Genomic DNA, 22285 nt, shown 5'->3' with positions numbered 1-22285 from the left:
CAACATCCTTAAACATTCCATAGGTTACCTCACCTTTCTTCCAAAGATGATACACCCTCTTTTTTTCTCTTAGTTGTTTTAGAAGTTCATTGCCCATCCAGGCTGGCCATCTGCATCTTCCGGCATATTGGCACAGCCTATTCCTGAGCCATCAAGAGTTCTTTCTTGAAGTAGGCCCAGCCCTCCTGGACCTCTTTGGGTTTAAGGGCTGTTTCCCAAGGAACCTTCTGAGTTAGCTCCTTGAGTAACCTGAAGTCTGCCCTCCAGAAGTCCAAAGTGGAGGTCTTCTTGCTGCCCCTCTTATATTGACTGAGTACTGAAAATTTAATTATCTCATGGTCCCTGGACCCTAAACAGCCTCTGACCACCACATCACCCACCAGCCCTTCCCTGTTAGTGAAGAGGAGGTCAAGCATAGCCTTACCCCTGGTAGGCTCACACAGCACCTGGGATAAGAAGCTGTCCTCCATGCACTCTAAGAACCTCCTAGACTGCCTCCTCTCTGATATGTTGAGATCCCAGCAGATGTCAGACAGGTTGAAGTCACCCATGAGAACAAGGTCAGGTGATGTTGAGACAGCCTTAAGCTGCCTATAGAATGCTTCATCAACATCTTACTCCCAGTTGGGTGGTCTATAACAGATTCCCACCAGGATGTCTGCCCTGCTGGTCTGCCCTGCTGGTCTTCCCTCTAATTTTCACCCACAAGCACTCAACCTGATCGTCCCTGATCTCCAGCTCAATGGCATCTAGTGCCTCCCTGATGTACAGGGCCACCCCTCCACCCCTTCTTCCTTGCCTGTCTCTCCTGAAGAGCCTGTAGTTGTCAATTGCAGCGCTCCAGTCATGTGAGTTGTCCCACCATGTCTCTGTGATGGCAACTACATCATAACTTTCCTGCTGTAACAAGGCTTCCAGCTCCTCTTGTTTGTTGCCCATACTTCATGCATTAGTGTACATGCACTTCAGCCGGGCTGCTGGTTTCATCCCTGGCTCTAGCTTATCACCCCCAGACTCCTGCCTGGGGGGACTGGTTTCAGCCCCTTCCCCCTTCCCTTAACGCAGTGAGAACACATGCAATTACCTGAAGGGCTCCTTTCTTTGGGTCATTTGGGCCACAAATCCTTCTCTGGGCATATTTCCTATTTAACCTTTGATGTGACAGCTGTGGAGATGACAGCCTGTAGTACCACAGTGCCACGTCTCATGTAGTTTTGTCAACTTACTTGACTGGAGAGAGAGTCACTGCAACCCACAAGACCATGTGGGACTAGTAGATGGAACCAATTCAGAACACAGGGGCAACTTCCTTTCAAAACCCCATATCTGTTTAGGGGGGAGACAAGAAAGATAGCACAGTGCTTGTGATAGCAAACGTTGCCATGCCTGTCTTCCATAGTACTGCCCTTAATTACTCTAGTTATGGGACGTGTCTCAGCTACAGTAATGCTTCTGAGAGCTCTGTTTCTTTGATAGGCCTTAATTGATTCTTACTTCTGTCAGCATAAACAAGTTGCATTTAAGAAGATCAAATCAAGTCCTTGCTTAGTATTCAAAAATGGCATTTAGCTCACACAGGTGATTTCAGGGTCTTAGGCCATCTTTGTTGATCTGGCACTAAATTAGAAAATAAACTCTGGATTGCATTGGCTTCCCTAGCATTGGGCTTGTTGAATCAGCATGAAAGCTTGCTTTGGAGAAGTCAAATATGTGGTGAGAAAATCTTTTCCCAGTGGCCTTAATTGCAATGCATGTCCCTGAGACAGTCAGACTCACCTGGAGAAGAATCTCTTTCAGGGAGGACGTGTTGATACCTAATAGCCATACCACAGCAAAGTTTAGATAAACCTGTCTGAGTTTCATCAGTGGAGAGTAGCTAATAATAAAATTGAAATAAATTTATATTCTGGGTTTGCTGGGACTGAATCCTAGGCAAGCCATGATCTGAGGGCCATTAGCAGGACAGCTGGCCTGAACTGGCTCACAGATGTATCCCATACCATAAATGTCACCATACCATAAATGTCCCATACCATAAATGTCACACTCAGTATAAAGGGGGAAGTTTGCTAAGGATAGAAGAGTATCTTGCTTGGGTTCCTCTTTCTTCTCCTGTTGGGTTAGTTGCTGTGCATTTGCTGGTGAGTATTGGGTTAGGAACTGGCTGGAGGGCCGAGCCCAGAGAGTGGTGGTGAATGGTGCCACATCCAGCTGGCAGCCAGTCACCAGTGGCGTCCCCCAGGGATCAGTGCTGGGCCCGATGTTCTTTAACATCTTCATTGATGATCTGGATGAGGGGGTTGAGTCAGTCATCAGCAAGTTTGCAGATGACACCAAGTTGGGAACGGATGTTAGTCAGTTAGAGGGTAGAAAGGCTCTGCAGAGGGACCTTGACCAACTGGACAGATGGGCAGAGTCTAATGGCATGGCATTTAACAAGTCCAAGTGCTGGGTGCTGCACTTTGGCCACGGCAACCCCGTGCAGAGCTACAGGCTGGGATCAGAGTGGCTGGAGAGCTGCCAAACAGAGAGGGACCTGGGGGTGCTGATTGACACCTGCCTAAACATGAGCCAGCAGTGTGCCCAGGTGGCCAAGAGGGCCAATAGCATTCTGGCCTGTATTAGGAATAGCGTGGCCAGCAGGAGCAGGGAGGTCATTGTGCCCCTGTACTCTGCATTGGTTAGGCCACAGCTTGAGTACTGTGTCCAGTTCTGGGCCCCTCAATTTAGGAAGGACATTGAGACACTTGAACGTGTCCAGAGAAGGGCAACAAGGCTGGTGAGAGGCCTTGAGCACAAGCCCTATGAGGAGAGGCTGAGGGAGCTGGGATTGTTTAGCCTGGAGATGAGAAGGCTCAGGGGTGACCTCATTGCCCTCTACAACTACCTGAAAGGTGGTTGTAGACAGACAGGGGTTGGTCTCTTCTCCCAGGCAACCAGCACCAGAACAAGGGGACACAGTCTCAAGCTGTGCCAGGGGAGGTTTAGACTCGAGGTGAGGAAAAAGTTCTTCACCGAGCGAGTCATTCGTCATTGGAATGGACTGCCCCAGGAGGTGGTGGAGTCACCGCCCCTGGAGGTGTTCAAGGGGAGATTGGACGTGGCACTTGGTGCCATGGTCTAGTTGTGAGGTCTGTTGGAACAGGTTGGACTTGATGATCCTTGGGGTCTCTTCCAACCTTAGTTATACTGTGATACTGTGATACTGTGCTTCGTATGCTTTATATTTGTGTTAGTTTGGCTGTTCCTTTAAATCTGTTTTCAGTTCAACCCACAGGTTTCCTCTGCTTTTCTCAATCCCTCTTCTCTGCTGGGAAGAAACCATCAGGTAATGGAGCAACTGCTATGGTTTAGTCCTAGACACAGGCTAAATGTAGGTAATCTACCATTTGGTGTTATTGGCTAAGCAGTCAGAAGGGGGTGTATTCACTGTTGCCCCAAAGCAGATAAACTTTAATTCCCTATATTTATCCTTTCTGTTTGATATGCTTAATTGGCTCCCATCACTCTTTGTAAGATAACAACTGTAGGGGCAAGATTAGCTGTGTTTGATTTATGATTTCAATGTTTAAAATCACGTAGCCACGCTAGCTGCATTTGTGTTACAAGTATAAACCCAAGGTCTGTTCTGAGAGAAAGTTAGAACAATGCTCCCACCTTGCTTTCACAGATGGTATGAACATAATTTTGTTTTTCCTTTTCTGGCTCTCTGATACTTCTCCAGCACAGATCCTCTTTTTCTAAGTACAGATGATGGTTTCCCGCACACTTAACTTTTCCAGGGTGATCTTATTTTACTGGAAATGTTTTGTCTGCCCTCTAGTGGGAATTTGAATTATAGCACTTGCAGAGCCCATCTGCTCCGGGAGTGTGGGAGGCTGGACACACTAGGGCATAGCCCGGAATTACTTCAAGACCTGTCTTCAGGCTGTTTCCAACAAGCACGATGTACCATTGCTGTCTTTCCCCTTCTTCAGAGAGATTCAGGTTTGTATTTTTGGAGGAAGGATGTGAGCTATGTTTGCTAGGATTATTTATCTGGCAGAAGGACAAATTTATATTTTCATTGGTGCTTGTTGGCCAAATATTTAGCTCTTGGAAGTAAGCACAGCTGTATTATTCATGTTGAGTCAAAGCGAGGATGGAAATTTAGAATATGTAAAACAAATCTGCATCAATTCCATTTTCCCTTCTGCCAGAAGAAGTGCTGACATCAGTATCTGATGGCAGAACATAGGCTGCTAGATCTGAATTAGGGTGTGCTGGAAGGGGCTGGCTCCAGCTCTGAGGCGTGTGTGGTGGTTTTAGGCTATGCCTTTAAAATTTAGCTGCACATTTTGAGCACAAAAGTAGAAAAATATAAACAAATCACTATTGGGTGTAAAAAGGAAAACAAAATATTATTCTAAAGAATTCATGGGATAAATGTCTGGGATAAGAGGAGCTGTACCATAACAATTTTCCTCATTCCTTTTTCTCGTCTCTTCTGATTTTGGCTGTTTTGCTCTGCTCGGGAGAGATAATGTGCTTCTGGCTGGCCTTGGATAAGTCTAACCCAGTGCTTTCTCTCTCAACTCCTCTCTTTCTTGGGACAGGAGGGTTTGGGGGGGGCAGTGAAACAGCTTCCTGGGTCTTTTGACCAGGGGTGTTTTCATGTTGTTTGCTAACTGTAAATACCTGTATACTATCGTAAATACTGTATATTTTGTACATATTCATTGCCTTCCATTGTAGAGTGTAGTTTTTGCTTGTAAATACAGCTTCATTCGCTTCTAACTGAGTTGGTCTGACTAAAAGTTAATGCTGGGGGGAAACTTCAACCCAACACATTACAAAAAATACTTGGCACCTATTCAACGTGGGGCAATTGCTTGATTGATAAATTCCTGCTCAGATTAAGGAAGCAAAATGAAGCTGTTTTGGGTTGTGTGGCATTTGATATATTCTGCTCTGATGGTGACTTTGTATAGATGGTGTGTGGCAATGATGTTTGATAAGCTGGCATATAAACTTTTCCTTCTGTTTAAATACAAGCTGAAAATGCTGTACAACCACTGCTTAGGATTCTTTGGCTTAAAAAATATGATCATATAACTGTAAATCAGCCCTCATTGATATATGAATTCAGCCTTCCTGTAGCCAAGAATTGTGTGAGCATCTGGGATCCAAAAATTATTTATTTGCTATGTGTGATTCTGTTATTGGTAATAATGAACGTGTTCTTGTTAATTGTACTGCTCTGAGAGAGACGTGCAGCAAACATGGTCTATTTTTAGATGCAGCAGACGTAGATGATGAAGGGCTAGTTCTAACTTGAATGCAGAAATGACTGGTGATGATGAAGATGCAGAAACAGGGCAAACGGCTGGAAACAGGGAGGCAGGGGTTAATGGTAAGGCAGCTCTGAATAACATCAGCAGCAATTCTGGCGTTCAGCCAGCAGGAGGTCAGAAGCAGCCCACATTGGCAGCACCAGCAGCTAAGATGGTGGCCACATCAGCAGCACCAGCAGCTAAGATGGTGGCCGCAGCTTCACCAGCAGCCATTAGTGAGGCAAAAAGACTTCCACAACAGCAGGAGCCGGGGTGAGCTCTGCAGCAGCCGCTGGGTCTCAAAGTCCACCTGCCAATGCTGTTTCCTTGCAAACCCCTTCTGCTTCTGCAAAGTCTGCTGTAAATTCAAACACAGCCCCAGTTAAACAAATTGCAGCTTTGGATAAATGGGGCAGGTGCAAGGCAGATGGAGAGCCAGGGGAACAGCAGGAACAGCAGGATCCCTCTGCTGGTGAGGGACATTCTGTTAAAAAGGATCCTTCTGAGAATGGAGAGAAAGTTTGCCTTAAAGATATAGCTGAATTACTGAGACCATCGGTGGATAGTGGAGATGCAGGACAGGATACAGGTTCTGGTAAGTCAGGAGCTAATGGAGGTGCTTCTGAACTTAAAGAGGTTCTATGGAGAGTCTCATCAGGACAGCAGCCTCAAGAGGGTGCGATTGATGAAGATGATAGAGAGGAACATGACATCCAAACAGAGAAAGCCCCCAGACAAGAGATCAGGCATGTGAGAAAGGATTACATTAGAGGGTGTTGTGAATATGTCCTCAGAAATGAGCGGCGGATATATCAATGAAAATATATGTTAAATTCATTTTTTATATATATATATACAAACTCTGTAACGGGGTATTTACAGTCACCCTTCACAGGTATCGATATCCGGTCAGTGAAACAATCTTTACAGAATGTTTGTGTATGGGCAATTGAATCAAACAATTCACAGAACTTAGAATCGAAACTAATTCAGAAAGCGGCGGGGGAGGGGTTGGTCGGTGACCGGCAACCCTCCACCCGGAGCAATCCAAACGCTACCTTAACTGGAAACTCTATAAAGAAAGGTTTGACTTACAACCTGAGAACTTCGTGAGGTCTCCCCTCAGTAATATTTATAGTCCGGAAACGTGGCACGGATGTGTCGTAGGACGGAGACAGGAAATGGCGCCGGCCGCGTGGCTGCACCGCGTGGCTGCTGCTTCTCCCAGGACACAAAGGTCTCCCGCTCGAGGCGGGGCTGTGGCAGGTCAGCGACGCTGGCTCACACGGGCTGCTGGCGCTCCTCCTGCAGCAAGGGATCGCGCAGTGGTCGATCCCACGGGATACTGTCCACGGCACCGAACGCAGCTGCATGACAGTGGCAAAGGAGCATGAGGTCTCTTGGGGCACTGGCTTGAGTCTCGGGCAAGGTGGACCACGGCAGCACTGGCACGCACACACTCACAGGCTCCAACGCGATGTGTGTGTGGGGGCTCGTTTACCAAACGACCCCTATTTACCATTTGCCCCAGTGAATACTGGCCCAATGAGCAGTCTGTTGCTAACGCAAGAGTAACCAATGGACTAACACCTACCAAATACGGTGTAAGTATATGCTATACCCAGGCTGTTTACCTGGACTCAGTGGCGCCAGGATCCCCCTTGCTGCCCCCCAGAAAGAAGGGGGAAACAAAGGAGGTTTAACACTCAGAAGAGTATGTTCCAGAAATGTTTGGGGCACAATCCTGACCATAAGCATCCTTCACTACAGAGGGGAGAGAGCCAATTCTGGCCTGGCTAGGCAGATGTTTTGATACAGGTGCACCAGCTTTAATAGTAGGAGACAAGTCAGCATCTCAGCTTGGAACCCTCTCAAAAGACAGTGGAATAGATAGACATCTAGGCAGGTGTCTTGGTAAGGTTTCTCTGTGGACATGCCTTTTACTGGCAGCTCTTATGAGTTACCCATCCAGAGATGACCTTCCATGGAACCCTAAGCCTTGGAACACCATGGATGAGGGAATTAAGCACTTGAGAGAGTTTGCTGTGAGAGAGGTGATATATTGAGACCATGGTACTCTGAATCCTGATGAAATTCCTGTGGGAACAGGTCTTGCCACAAAGCTCATCAAACTTGCTCCTCCTAATTATGCTACTATTCTGGCAAGCAGAACTGTGGCAAGAAATTATGGGGGAATGCCTCCTACTGTTGGCCATTTTGCTGACCAAATGAGACAACTAGAGGATAGTCTTACACATGTTTCTTTGGTTTCAGCCATTGAAACTCTGTCTAGAAAACATAAGAATTGCATGAAAGAGCTGAAGGAGGAACTTAAAACCTCCATATCCAAACTGGCACAGGGAGATAATTTCAATTATTCTTCTTCCAGATGGATACAAGTCTCAGCTGTTAGAAACAGACATCCTTCAACAAGGCCAAACCAAAACAGACAACAGAGGCAATCACATGGGAGTATTTGGATAACTCTGCATGATCAGTTTAGTGAGAACGTGAACAGATGGGATGGTCAACCAACTTCTGATCTTTTCAGGAGGTTCAAGGAATTGCAGAGTGGCAGAGCCCGAGGTAGCAATACCAGAAGGGTGACTGTTACTTCCTCAGTTTCCCAGAGCAACTCTAATAGTTCCAACAGTGATTCCACTTCTGACACCAGATGATGTGCTAACTGCACATGTGGATGTATTCCCCATATTAGGAGAGCCCTGCCTCCTGCAGGTGGAGGAGAGGGATAATAGAGGTAACAGAATCTATTGGGATGTTGTACATTCAGTGGCCTGGCACTTTAAAACTTCAGAAGTACAGGGCCTTGGTTTACACAGGAGCTCAGTGCACCTTAATACCATCAAATTATCGGGGATCAGCGCCTATAACTATTCTGGGAGTCACTGGTGGATCTCAAGAGTTGACCAAAATACAAGTTGACATAAGTTTAACTGGTAAACAGTGGAAGAAACATCCTGTTGTGACAGGACCTGATGCATCTTGTCTTCTGGGAATTGATTTTCTGAGAGAAAGGTGTTTCAAAGACCCTAAAGGTTACAAATGGGCTTTTGGAGTAGCATCTGTAGAAATGAATGGAGGAAAATTGTTGTCCATTAGACCTGAGCTTTTTGATGAATCTGCATTTGTGGGACAACATGAGATAGAGGATATAAAATTGCCAGTTGCTTCTCAAACTGCATCACAGACAATACAGAACCAACTGTGACTCTTTGCTGCCCATTCAGAAACTGATTTTTCACTTGGAGAGTCAGAAAGTCATCAGCAAAACTCATTCACCTTTCAACAGTCCAGTGTGGCCTGTGTGAAAGCAGAATGGAGACTGGCGTCTGACAGTCAACGTCCGTGCCCTGAATGAAGTAACTCCATCTATGAATGCAGCAGTACCAGACATGATGGAACTCCAGTATGAGCTGGAATCCAAAGTGGTATGCTACCATAGACATTGCTCATGCTTTCCTCTCTATTCCCATAGCAGACGAATGCAGGCCTCAGTTTGCCTTCACCTTTAACAGATTGCCTCAAGGCTGTGTTTGCAGTTCAAGCATCTGTCATGAAGTGATCCATGATGCTCTGGAGAAAGGTGGTGCTCCAGAACACATCCAGTTCATCAATGACATCATTGTCTGGGGTAAAACTGCTGAAGAAGTCTTTGAGAAAGGCAACAAAGTAATTGACATTCTCCTGAACGCAGGTTTCGCCATCAAGTGAGACAAGGTGAAAGGACCTGCAAGAGAGATCCAGTTTCTGGGAGTGCAGTGGCAGGATGGATGCTGACACATTCCAGTGGATGTGGTAAACAGAATCTCTACCATGGCAAATCCCATGAACAAGCATGAAACTCTACGTTTCTTGGGTACAGTGGGATTTTGGAGACTGCACATTCCTGGATACAGTCAGATTGTGAAAATTCTCCATGATGTGACACAGAAGAGAAACAGTTTCCACTGGGGACCTGAACAACAAGCAGCCTTTGACCAGATAAAGCATGAAGTAGTCCAAGCAATGGGTCTGGGACCTGTCCAAACTGGTCCAGACATGAAGAACATTTTGTCCACAGCTGCAAGTGACAATGGTCCAACCTGGTGCGTATGACAGAGAGCTCCAGGTGAGACACATGGACGTCCTCTTGGTTTCTGGAGTCAAGGCTACAGAGGTTCAGAGGCAAATTATACTCCAACAGATAGAGAGATTCTAGCTGCCTATGAAGGAGTAAAAGCAGCTTCTGAAGTGATTTGAACTGAATCACAACTAGCTCCTAGATTGCCAGTTTTGAACTGGATGTTCAAATGTAGAGGTTCTACACCACATCATGCCACAGATGCCACATGGTCCAAGTGGATGGCTCTGATAACACAAAGAGCTCGAATGGGAAATCTTGAAAGACCTGGTCTGGTGGAGGTGATCTCAAGTTGGCCTGAAGATGCCAACTGTACTAAACCTCCAGAGGAGAGAGTAACTCGTGCTGAGGAAGCTCCTCCTTACAATGACCTTTCTGATGATGAAAAGAAGTATGCTTTGTTCACAGACAGTTCCTGTCGTCTCATCGGGAACAAGCGAAGGTGGAAGTCTGCAGTGTGGAGTCCAACACGCCGAGTTGCAGAGGCGAAGGATGGAGAAGGAGAATCCAGTCAGTTTGCAGAGGTAAAAGCTGTCCAGCTAGCTCTCGACGTAGCTGAACGTGAAAGATGGCCAAAGCTTTATCTCTACACTGACTCATGGATGGTAGCCAATGCTCTGTGGGGTTGGCTGAAGGACTGGAAAAAGAATGGTTGGCACAGAAAAGGAAAGCCTATTTGGGCAGCTGACCTGTGGCAGGACATTGCTGATCGAATCGAGAGAATTCCAGTGAAGGTGAGACACATTGATGCTCACATTCCTAAGAGCAAAGCTACTGAGGAACAGCAACACAACCATCAGGCAGATCTAGCTGCAAGAGTTTCTCAAGCAGACACAAACTAATCTTGATCTTGACTGGAAACACTGAGGTGAGATATTCTTAGCTCAGTGGGCTCACGATTCATCAGGACATCAAGGCAGAGATGCAACCTACCAGTGGGCTCGTGACAGATCCATAGACATTTCCATGGATGCTGTCACACAAGTCATCCATGACTGTGACATTTGTGCTGCTATTAAGCAGGCAAAGCCAATCAAGCCCTTGTGGTATGGTGACAGATGGTCCAAGTACAAGTATGGTGAAGCTTGGCAGATTGACTACATCACTCTACCACGTTCTCGTTCTGGTAAGCAGTACGTGCTTACTATGGTAGAAGCAAACACTGGATGGCTGGAAACTTATGCAGTTCCACATGCAACTGCGCGCAACACCATTCTCGGTCTGGAGAGACAGATCCTGTGGAGACACGGAACTCCAGGGAGGATTGAGTCAGACAATGGAACTCATTTCAAGAACAACCTTGTAAAGAGCTGGGCCAAAGAGCACGGCATTGAGTGGATTTTCCACTATGCACCAGCTGCAGGGAAGATTGAGCACTACAACGGTTTGTTGAAGACCACTCTCAAAGCCATGGGAGGTGGGTCTTTGAAAAACTGGGAGAAACAAGCAACCTGGCTGGTGAATAGTACAGGCTCAGTGAATCAAGCTGGACCTGCACACTCAGATTTGCTACAGAAATTAGAAGGTGATAGAGTTCCTGTTGTTAGAGGAAAATAATCTGTTGGGGAAAACTGTTTGGGTATTTTCTCCCAGAAGAGGCCAAACCTGTCCAAAGGGTGGTTTCTGCTGAAGGTCCTGGTCACACTTACTGGGTGATGCAAGAGAATGATGGCATTCAGTGTATTCCGCAAAGAAATCTAACTTTAGCTGAGAGAGTTTAAATTCAGAGTGTTGTACAGATGCAACATCGTACCCAAAAAGAAGAATCCATGAGGAATCTCTGTACCCCATGGAGAACAGTCTCCTAACCTGTGATGTGATGCACACATTTTAGCCTGAAATGTTTCCCTTTATGCTGCCAATATTTCATGTTGTTATTCAAATTAAAAAATACTTTATACAAACCTATGCATGGGGTGAGTACAGCTAATTACTGTCTCTTGGCTGAGATCACCAAGTAATTTTGGTGATAAAGAGCTGGTCCCCCAAAATACGAACTTCCACAGGTGCAGAGTATGATGCTGGGGATGAATCAGGGCCTGAGTAGCACAGACACTTCTAACCCAGCTTTTATTACTGAATTACCACAACAGAGCAATCAAGACTCCCTTGAAAATCTTACCCTAAATCTAAAATGCACTTTGTAAAAGCTCTGGGCTGGGAAGTGATCTCTTCCCTGCTTGGCTGCTAATTTGCTTTGTGACAGGAGGCAACTCACTTAACTCCACTGTGCCTCAGTTTCATTGCCTATAAAATAGGAGTGATATATATCCTGGAGTAGCTTACAAGCAGAAAGGTAAATGTGAGGAAGCTCCTGTAGGCAGGTGCTGCTGCCTTGTCTGTTAAGATAACTTCCTGTTGATAAAAGGTATCATGAAGCAAAGGGAAAAGGGAGATTTCAAAAAGATTTATTGCCTGAAATCACTTCACAGTGCATTTTTGCTACTGCCTTATAAGTGATTGGCTTACTCAGTGGCAAATTGCGCCTTTGGGATCATTTGGGGTTGGAAATACACCCATAATGTTTCCCCAGCTTTGTGCCCAGTCACCTCCTTTTTGCCCAGCTCAACAGATCTGTAATAAGAACAGAGTAGGAGGGTTTACATTGGATGCCCTTTGGGGCTCTCCCAGAGAAGGAGTTTAATAGCTCCATCATCTGCGGGTCCAGGGTATCACTTTGTACAGTGGCTAGCACCATGAAAGTCCTTGAAAATTAGAGGAGAGATACTGGAATTTCACAGAGTATTCTTGTGCTAGTACCAAAATACCTTGTCATGGATCTACAAACAAAATACAGATTCTGCCAGAAGCATGGGGATTTTCTTGAGAGTACCTTGGCATACAGACAACTAGCTTATGCCAACTGTCAGCAAAATACAACCACAGAGATTCTTGGCAGAACTGTTACAAGGGACAGAATTTATTTCCTAATTATTTTTCCAGAAAGCTGATGTGTCTGGAGCAACAGGCTGGATACAGTGAAGGGAGAGGGAAGGGCTGAGTAACCTGGTATCAGGCTTGCTTGCTAGTTTTGGTAGCAGAGACCGTGCTGGAAGTACAACTCTGTTTGGTGAAAATGCATGAAGGAAGATATCTCCAGGAACTATGATTTGCTTTATTAGGATTCAGTATGCTGTTGTCTGTCTGTGAACAAGGTTGTATTTCTTCTTTGCCTTATCTTCTTTCACTGTTTTACAAAGTAAAAGAAAATTCATGCAGTAATTTGGACCAAAAAAAAATAAAATTAAATCTTTCCCCTTCAAAAAGAAATAGAAGCTCAGAACTTTGTTTTCCTAGTAAGTGTGAAGAGCATCCCCATACTATATCTTCTAGGCAACTGCTTTACTTTTGGCTGAGAAATCAGTGATAGCACCCATTGTGGAGCAAAGAAATCAGGGAGAGGTCTTAAAAGGTAAACCACCTTTTAATTCAAATGCTCTTCAAAGTTCTAGCAATGGTGAGTCGAATATACTCTGCATTATGTTTGCCTGCAGCAGCCATGAAAAATCATGTTCCCTCTGTAGGATTTTTTAAGGAAAAGGGCATCTGAGCTTTAAATTTTATTTTGGAAAGACACTTAGCTCTTTGTTTACCAACTTCACTTTTTTTCCTTCTGGTTTCCAAAGTACAGCACTGACTAAAAGCAGAATTTTATGGGTTTTTTTCTGCTGCTTTAGAAAGCACCCAGTTTGCTCTGCTCTCCACTGCAGCAGACAGCAGGCTTACAGCATCAAGTCAGCAAGACATCTTAGACAAAAGTGCCGCTCTTTTTCAGTCCCTAGTCAGAAAACAGACCTTGAAATACATTTTCTTTAAACTTTTTCTTTTTTGTCTTCTAGACCTATGTGTGTGCCCTTTATGTTGAAGTGGCATCATCTTGCCACCTTTGGATGCTTCTACTGTCACACAATGTAAGGGAGCTTTAAAGGAACACACAAAGTATTTTCCTCTACATCTCCTTTTCTGCTGGCAGAGAAAGGCAAATACAGTTTGGGGCTGGCAGAAGTTGAAAAGCAGTATGTTCATTTGTGGTTTGCTGCTTTAATGTTTTAGGTTCACCCAACCTGAGTTTGCAGAGTAGAAAATATTGACAGATGATGGCAGGCATTCAAAGTTTATTATGCTCACTTAGCCTTATCAGCAAAATGACAGCATCTATCTGAAGTCTGACACGGTGGTGAGCCTGGCACTGTGCTCTGCTTCATGTGTGGATCACTACCATACAGTTACAGTGTACAGCTAATGCAATTGCATCCCAGCTGTGCAACAGGATAAAACTGCAGCCTTGTCTTCCATCAATAGCTGACACAGACCTGGTAAGAGTAGACCATTCTCAGGCTATTTTTGCCTTTCTCTCTATTAACTGTTTGCCAAGCTATTTGTTTGGATGCTACGTGTAGTCTGCTTCATACTCTATTCTTAGGTGTTCAGTATGACATGGAGTTGCTGGAAAGACAGGTAGATACAGCTGAATTGTGATGGATTTTGCAAAGCTTATTTTATGCAGTCTTACAATTGGCATTTTTGCTCTCTGGGAAGTTTTAGCATGAGGAGGCCCTTTTGCTTTCACTTCTAATACACATGATTTGACGAGAAAGAGGGAAAAAAATGCTGATTCCCTCCCTAGACAAGGGTAGAAAATAGCTCTGCTGCAGTCTGTGACAGTATGTGAGTCACTGAAGAATAAGGTTCCACATGTCTACAATAGTAGTCAGCAATTACAAAATTTCATCTTTAGTATCAGCTGAGCTGACATCCCCCTGAGAGCTTTACCTTGTGAAGTTATTCTCTTGGTCCCTCTGTGGTCCCAGGCAGAGAGCAGCTTGCTGGTAGGTACTTGAGTTGACATGCCTGTCTTTGCAGACAAACCTACTAGAGACTTTTGACAGAAGTCTGCTTACCAGAATGAAACTATTCTGCGAATCACCAGCAATAGTGCAGTAATTTATGTGGCTGTGCTGTCACACTGTGTACAGAGCTTGGAAAGTGACTCCCATTTACTGCAGTTGAAGCACTTACCCTTGTTTCAGCAGTAAACTTAACAGCTGCCAAAAATAGAAGCTATAGAGATGTCACCCTTCACAGTAAGCAAAAGGAGTGAGTCACATTAGATAATTATCTCAGTCCTGCTGAGCACCTGAGCAGTCCTCCAGACTTTTTAAAATGCCTGCATTGAGGGTTGAGCTTTTGTCCTTTACCAGACTCAGTCATGCTACTAGAAGATGTGAATGCCCTTCTCCTGGAAGTTCTGGCCCCACCAGCAACTACAGCTTCCAGGATCATTCTCGAATCTATTTTTGCACTGTAAAATCAGCTGGTTTAGCCTAAACTAGATGAAGAGAGGTGGTGAATAAGCAGGTGAGATAGGAAGAAGGCAACCAAACAGATGTGTTAAGGAAAGCAAGAAGGAGGAGGCAAGAAGGCAGCCCTTTTCCAGGTTACTGAAGCTGTGGAACTGTCACTCTTTCTGTTATCGATAGAAAGCCTTGACCACTTTCATTTCACACCTTTTACCTTTAGCTGCTCTGCTTTATATTGTATGTGTAGTTGCATTGAAGGGCTTCTGCTCATGTGTGATAAGCTCGACTTGGGCTCGAGAAGGAAGAGCTTCTGAGAACAAGAATTAAGAATGCACTGGAAAAGGAAAAAAGATGATTTTTAATCCGGTTCTTCAGATGTATATGTGTAAGTCGCAGATGCATCCTGTGCTTTTACTTATGTGGAAGACAAAGATAATTTGTGCAAGGTATTTGTACTTTTTGCTCACTTTGGGGAGCTAGGATATTATGAATTTATGTCAAAAAGATTTATTCATGTGAATTCTCTTGTGGATTTGTGTAGCTTGTGGATTTGAATCAACCATGTGTATGGGAAACCAGGTAGCTTGACCATGATTGATCACCATCTTGTGGCAACCTTTAAAATTCACTCTTTGACAACAGTACAGGAGGGGACAATCTAAAACAGAAAATGTCAAAAGGCCTGTGGCACTGCTTCTGAAAAATGACTGATTGTTGAGCCTTTACCAAATGAAGTATTTTAAATATTCACAAGGCATGCTAAACACTATGGAGCCATTGTTTATCCCTCTTAGGTGGCTGTGTGAACTGGGCTGCGGGTGCTAACCCATGAAGGTTTTCAGGGCTTTGCTGCCAGGCAGCTGGTTGCCCAAGATGCCTGAGAGCCATGGCAGTGTGACAGGATGAGTTCTGATACCAGCGATGCTCTCACATCATTTGCTTTGCTAGCACTAATGTTACCAGCACTCTATGCTTAATTGCAGAGTCTCATGGCCAAAAGGGACCTCCAGAGGCCAGGCAGGCTGGTCCCCCTTTTTCTTGGTGTCTGGCTAACCTGCTCTGGGAGATGTGGCAGTAGAGACGCCTCTTGTCCTTACCAGGGTTTTACACCTGTACCAATAAATAGTCCTTCCTGATATCTGCCCTTGGGGTATTTGAACACCATTTGGGTTTCTGTCTGGTTCTGTCTCCTTGGGACATTTTGCTGAGTGCTCTTACCATGCTCCTGTCATCTGTGCCTTAGCTGAAGGGCAAGCCTGCAAGGCTGGATATGGCATTCCATCTCAAAGGGAAACAATGATGCAAAGAGTGTAAGTGTTGTTAACATAAATTCACACATTATATTATTATTTATACATCACAGCATTGCACCTGCCACTTTTTGACACTGTGAAACTGTCAGCTCCTGTCCAGCTTATGATTTACAGTAACCACAGCTCTTTCTCTGATGAACTGCTACCTAAGTACCATGTTTTCTCTTTTTTGTGTTTACATGGTTGATTATTTCTACTTAAACACAGAATTTTGCACCTGTCACTGTCTGATAGCATCCTGTGTTTTTTCAAACCATAGCTGAGATTTGTCAACTTAACCTTTTTCCTCTCAGGTTCATGTCATCTGCAAATATAAGAACCAGCCTCTACTTCGTCATCCAATTTGTTAATGAAAACACTAAGCATCCCTAAACCCAGGACACACTGGTCAAATCCCTGCTCGGTGGCTCCCCCTCCTCTGGTAGTAAATCACTAATATTGCCACTCTGAGGACAACTCTGCAACCAGCAAAAATAGTTTTGTCCTGACTGTTTCCTTAGCTTACACACAAGAATGTCATCTCAGCATAAAACCTCATTCTGCAGTCAAGATATATGACATCACCTTCATGTATGAATCTGTTAATTTATTGTAGTAGGAAATAAAAGTGCTCTGGGATTGTACATAGCTGATAGATCCATACTGTCTGGCACTCACCTATATTCATCTTCTATAGACTTATCATCTGATTATTTCCATATTTGTCTGAGATGGACATTAGTGTGACTGTTAATTCCTCATTCTTCCATTTTTTCCCATATATATATAGACATCAAAACCTTCTTGTATATATATGTGTGTATGTATGTCCATGTATATATGTGTGTATGCATATATGTATATATGCACACACATATTCTCCTTGTATTTACCATGTATGTCCTATCCTGGTTCTCCCCTCATCCTCTCCTAGGCCAGCTCTGAAATTTCACCATTCAGTTGTCACTGCCAGATGCTGAAGTTCATCAGGTCCATCTAATTTGAAAACATCTGATTTATGTAGGGGCTTTCTAAACATGCAGCTCAGTGGTTTCAGCAACTGTGACAATATCTGCTCCATTTTGCTGGTGCTGTGATAAACAAAGCACTACATCAGTGACAACACTGAAATCAATGGAGTTGTTCTCATGTTCAGACTAAGCTCTCCATGTTTCTGTAATCAATCGCAAAGCCCAGAGTAGCAGAACTCTGCATTTCCCAAATGTCTTTGGAAGCAGTCTGGTTGGGTGGGTGGTTTTAATTTCACCTTCAGGGTAGTTTACCATCTTTTCCTTTCACTCCTCTTTCTTTGCTTGCTAAGAGAGGAATATATAAACCTGCTCCCAAGACAGCTTTTTGACAAGTGCTCTGCTGCAGGGAGAGGGTGAAGCCAGATGCAGTTCTTGCTACCCTATCAACACACCTGCCTTTGCAGTAGCATACAGCAGCATACAGCTGGGATTTTCTTGAAGGGATTCCTTCATAACTTTAATGTAATTTCTGACTTGGGCATTTAATTGTTGTTCCCAGGCTGCTGGACATATTTGCTCTATTTACACCCTGAAAGAGAGAGCATGGCCTGCTGGAAGTTACCTCCAGTCATGTAGTCTATGTGGACTTCAGCAAGGCCTTTGACACCATCCCCAACAGCAAACTCCTGGCCAAGCTGTCAGCCTGTGGCTTGGACAGCAGCACACTGTGCTGAGTTAAGAACTGGCTGGAGGACTGAGCCCAAAGAGTGGTGGTGAAAGGTGCCACATCCAGCTGGCAGCCAGTCACTAGTGGTGTCCCCCAGGGATCAGTGCTGGCCCCATGCTCTTTAATATCTTTATTGATGATCTGGATGAGGGGACTGAGCCCATCATCAGTAAGCTTGCAGATGACACCAAGCTGGGAGCAAGTGTTGATCTGTTAGAGGGTGGAAGGGCTCTGCAGAGGGACCTTGACAGGCTGGACAGATGGGCAGAGTCCAATAGCATGAGATTGAACACATCCAAGTGCTGGGTTCTACATATTGGCCACCACGACCCCATGCAGTGCTACAGGCTGGGGTCAGAGTGGCTGGAGAGCAGCCAGGCAGAAAGGGACCTGGGGGTAGTGGTTGATGGTAGGCTGAACATGAGCCTGTAGTGTGTCCAGGTGGCCAAGAAGGCCAATGGCATCCTGGTCTGTATCAGGAATAGTGTGGCCAGCAGGAGCAGGGAGGTCATTCTGTCCCTGTACTCAGCACTCGTTAGGCCACACCTTGAGTACTGTGTCCAGTTCTGGGCCCCTCAGTTTAGGAAAGATGTTGACTTGCTGAAACGTGTCCAGAGAAGGGCAACGAAGCTGGTGAGGGGTTTGGAACACAAGCCCTATGAGGAGAGACTGAGGGACCTGGGGTTGCTTAGCCTGGAGAGGAGGAGGCTCAGAGGAGACCTTATTGCCATCTACAAGTACCTGAAGGGAGGTTGTTGCCAGGTGGGGGTTGGTCTCTTCTCCCAGGCAACCAGCACCAGAACAGGAGGACACAGTCTCAAGCTGTGCCAGGGGAGGTTTAGGCTGGATGTTAGGAAGAAGTTCTTCATAGAAAGAGTGATTGGCCATTGGAATGGGCTGCCCAGGGAGGTGGTGGAATCACAATCATTGGAGGTGTTTAGGAAGATAATTGATGGGGTGTTTGGTGCCATGGTTTAGTTGATTAGGTGGTGTTGGATGATAGGTTGGAGTCAATGATCTCAAAGATCTCTTCCATCTGGTTTATTCTATTCTATTCTATTCTATTTATGACATAAAGACATAGGTTGCCACATGTGTTTAGGGCAGCCAGTGGCCAAGAGATTATATAGGCAGAGTGGATTTGCTTTTCCATGTGAGAGCTGACTGGACAAAATTGTAGTGCAACACAAAATGTGGAGGGGAAGGAAGCACACATAGAAGACCACCAAGAGGACAACAACAAGTCTGCAAGCCTTTTGTCTGTAGCAAGCCCATATGTGAGACCCAGTAGCCAAGGGCCCCAGGGAGGCAGCAGACTTCCCTGTGGGAATGATCTGGCCGACATATGGGGCCCTCTGTTCCCCTGTTGTCAGGGAAAGGTCTGCAGAGTCCTAATGAAGTGCTAATGTAAGGTATTCTCAGCCCCGCAGTGTGTGACCTATACGTAAAGTCCATTTTCTGCTCTGACCAGGAGCCAAGTGGAGCAGAAGGACAGACTAGTTGTGCTGTGCTACTGAAGAATGCCCCAACCATAACTGCTCCTCAAAGCTATTTGCAGCCTTGCTAATTAAGAAACACAGTGGATGTTGAAATGTTCTCATATTCGGTTTGATATTGGAGTTGATCAACATTTTTCTCCCTGCTCCTTGGAAACAACCAATAGAGGAATATTTCATTCTTTTAGTTTGTTAACGAGCCAGAGGCTGCAAAGAAATGGGTTACCTTCAGGCTTGTCATTAGCTGCCATGTGAATTTCTACCCCTGTAACATTTTAAAATTATGTTTTGTTTTGACACTAGTTTCAGATAGAAGCTTTCTGTAATGTCATAATAAACTCATCCAGCTTTGCAGAACAGCTACTTGCAAGATACAGTATGGAACTTAGGCAGGATTCTAGGGAAGTAAAGGTAGCCCAGTACACAGCCTCTATAACAGAAAATATAGGGCCACCAAAGTACGTGTCACATAGCTGCTAATATGGCATCCAGTACATGCATTTGTGTGAGTGCCTTTTGTCTTCTAAAGTAAATGTTTAGATTATTTTTTAAAAAGGCACAAATACCTAGCATATTTATTTCCAGAGGAATGCAAAATCTTAAGGATTATGCCCATCCTCAAATTACAGTGGCCTGGATCTGTTAAAATGGATTCTACTGAATCACCACTTCTATTTCTTGTCCCGCTCTGAATTTTCCTGATGTAGCTTCTACCCACACTCACTTGTGAGATTCTCATGAGATGGGTTGAAGGATTTGAATTCAAATTTGTGTAGAACATTTGGTTCAAACATATTTAAAACACTCTGAAAACTGAAGCTGGAGCTTGAGAAGACATGTGCCAAATGCTGGCGTTTGTTTTTAAACAGCAAAACAACTTCAAACCTCATCTCATGATTGGGGATGTTGCAGGGGGTGGTTTGGGTAAATCCAATGGCTCTAATTCAGTTAAGAAGTAATGCAGCTACGCTGTTGTCCCCAAGCAAGCTTGAAGCCTCTGCTATGGCTAATGGTTAACCAGGCTAACAGCAAAGGCAGCAGCAGGTCATGGCATGCTGTCTGCTGCTGGAAGCACCAGGGCTGTGCACACTGTGGTGTTTATAGTACACAGCTATTAAGTGAGCAGAAGGGCACAGCTGGGTGCTACCCTCTGCATCACTTTCTTTGTGGCTTTGTAGGACTATCATTTTGTCAGCATCTTTTTTTCCACCAACCAGCATGCTGCTGCAGCAGATCTATAGAAGCTGGAGAGCAAATACGTATGACCTCTGAAGAGTGCAGCAGTAACAGCTGCTGCAGTCCCTACTGGTAGTCACATGCTCTCAGATGCTTCTGGTGATGTCCTCTTTCCTACCAGTAAGGTATCTGAGGCAGCTGGGTTTGTGTTGAGGAACCCCCTCACAGGCCAGACCACCCCCAAAGGCCTGCACTGGCTATGGAAATGGGAAGTGGGGATGAGCATTGCAAGAATATCACATGGGTATGGGGGTCTTAGTTCTGAAATAGCCTAAGGCTATATCCAACCTAATGTAGTTACCACAGGGGCAAAGAGAGGAGACAGCAAGTCTTTGCTGTTGGCTTTATTATTTTGCTGTCTGAATTATAAATAGAATTTAGGGAAAATGTAAATCTAATTAAGGAACAGTTTGTACTGTGGCAGATTTTATCACACTAAGTAATTGGCCATAATGGGACTTCTGCAGCCCAAGCTGAGGGCAAATGATGTATGCTGTAGACGCATAATGAACTTTAAACAAATTATCCAAGAGCAGAACTTGTAATAAAAGAGAACTAGGTTATTGAAATAGAAACCCTCTTTCAGTCTGAACAGTGGTGTCACTACTCTATTACAAGGTATTCTTTACTGTAACCAATTGATTGGAGTCACTTTAAAAAATATTGTAATTGCATGTCTTTAATTGCAGTCACGTATGAGAGAAACTTGTCTGTTCCTACATTGTGATAATTTAATTACAGCCTGCTGGAAATAAAAGTCAAATGGCTGCAGCCATGGCAAAGTAACCTAATGCCTGTAATTGGACTGTATTTCACAGAGATGTGTTGCTGAATAAATTAAATAAGATTTGGCTCACAGTGTTCTACTCTTCCACTGGCTCACATTTAAAAGACGCAAATGATATATTTAGGGATGAAGATCTGAGACCTCCATCCCTTACCCTTTATAATTCAGGGAGGTATCTCCATGCAGAGAGAAGATGTGGATTTAACCTGAGTATTGGATGCATCCCAGATAAATTTAATTTGTTCCATGCTTCCATCATCTCGTAACCCTTTGCTCACCTCTTTCCACTTTGCCCTGCTTTTAAGTTCACACCCTTAAAGCAAAATATGCATTTTACCTGTAAATCTTTGGTGTTGTCTTCTCTCCTCTTCATAGCTGGTTCCTTAAATACCCTACTCCAGCTGGCAGAGTTTGCTTTTAAATTTTATGAGCTTGTGCAGTGAGACTGTCTAGGAAAGCCACAGCAACCCACTTGGGCTACTGGGTAGGTTGTTGGAGCACACTGCCTGCATTCGCAGGTCTCTGCCAGGTGAAGGTGGCGTGGGCTCCACAGTGCTGAACAAGAGCAGCTCTGACCCCTCTTGCCTATCTGTGGGCTAGCTGTCACATTCTCAGTGGCAGGGCCATGCTGGTGTTGACTGTCCTCCCATCTGGTCTCTGCACCTGTGCAAGATATGGGGACAAGCCCTGTGTCACTCACAAAATCAGCTGGGACTGCCTGTAACCTGTTTGGTTTGGCTGGAGTGATTTGACTGGAGGAAGGACAGGGAACTGCTTGAAAGAGTCCAGCGCAGAGCCACAAAAATGATTAGGGGAATGGAACATCTTCCTTACAAGGAGAGACTGAGGGAGCTGGGGCTCTTTAGCTGAAGAGGAGACTAAGGGGTGACCTCAGTAATGTATATAAATATGTGAAGTGTGAGTGCCAAAAACTCATCTGGATGTGTTCCAGTGTGAACTGCTCTAGGTGATTCTGCTCTGGCACGGGAGTTGGACTAGATGATCTCTCGAGGTCCCTTCCAG

This window comes from Dryobates pubescens, chromosome 7, assembly GCF_014839835.1.
Source record: "Dryobates pubescens isolate bDryPub1 chromosome 7, bDryPub1.pri, whole genome shotgun sequence".
Classification (NCBI taxonomy): domain Eukaryota; kingdom Metazoa; phylum Chordata; class Aves; order Piciformes; family Picidae; genus Dryobates; species Dryobates pubescens.
The sequence above is the reverse complement of the archived record's forward strand: the minus strand, read 5'-3'. Positions refer to the sequence as shown.